Raw genomic sequence first — 1,135 nt, forward strand, 5'->3', positions numbered from 1 at the left:
ATGCATGATTATTGAATAAGTAACATTAACACATATTTTTCAATAATATCAATAATCGTGTAGGCTATTACTATTTATTATAAGGTCATTGATTTAATTGGTAATTTCACAAAATCATATTTAAGACTTAATTTAATTTGGTAACTTTGGTGTTTTCACTGTACGAGTAAAAATGACTTCAACTCGTTTCTTGGGACAACATTTGTTAACATATTATTTTAGTATGGGCTGGAGGAGAATCCAATTATCGTAGTCCAGCAATATGAAAAAGTTTGTATTGGGCTAAGCTTCAAATTTCTTTAATGGTGCCAATCTATGCTTCTAAGTTCTAACTGCTATGTAGGAGAGCTACTTTCTCTCATTAGGAGAGTTCTCTAGAACACTAGGTTCTTCTCCATTAGGAAGTCATTCAACCATTTCGGTTGAAATTTTTTTTAAAATTCTATCCTACCCTACTTACGAATTGAGAATCTCTCGATCCTAATTCTACCGCATTCTAAAATTTTAAACCTTACCCTACCCAACTCTACCCGCTAACATAAAAAAATTTTAAACAAATATAAAATTCAACTATTCCAAATTTCATACATATTAATAAAATAAAAAATAAAAAACTAAGTTTAAATTAAAATTAAAAAAATAAAATTTTAAAGAAATTCAACATAAAATTACAAATAGTATAATCATCAACTAGTTTAGTAGTTATTTAAAGTTTTTATAAGAGGAAGATTGTAAGTTCAAGACTCATTTTCTTTACTACATACATAACTTTTACATATATATTATATAATATATTAGGAGTGCGGGTAGGGTAAGGTATATCCTAAACTCGTACCCTACCCTACCCGCAGGCAAATTCGCACCCTACCCTATTCGCAGCGGGTAGGGTAGACAACCCTACCCGAACAGATTGGTCCGGGTTGGATACCTACAAATAAGGTATATATTGCCAGCTCTACCACACAGTGTCGAATTCAAAAAATTTAAAAAATGTGGGCAAAAATATGTATACTAAAATAAATTTTGTTGAACATTATTAATTATATAGAGATATAAAAATAAAAAAAATTAGTGAATATTTTCATTCTTAAAATACTATTCATTATATATAATTTATAAAAAAATTATTTCTAAA

This window comes from Arachis ipaensis, chromosome B07, assembly GCF_000816755.2.
Source record: "Arachis ipaensis cultivar K30076 chromosome B07, Araip1.1, whole genome shotgun sequence".
NCBI classification, from domain to species: Eukaryota; Viridiplantae; Streptophyta; class Magnoliopsida; order Fabales; family Fabaceae; genus Arachis; species Arachis ipaensis.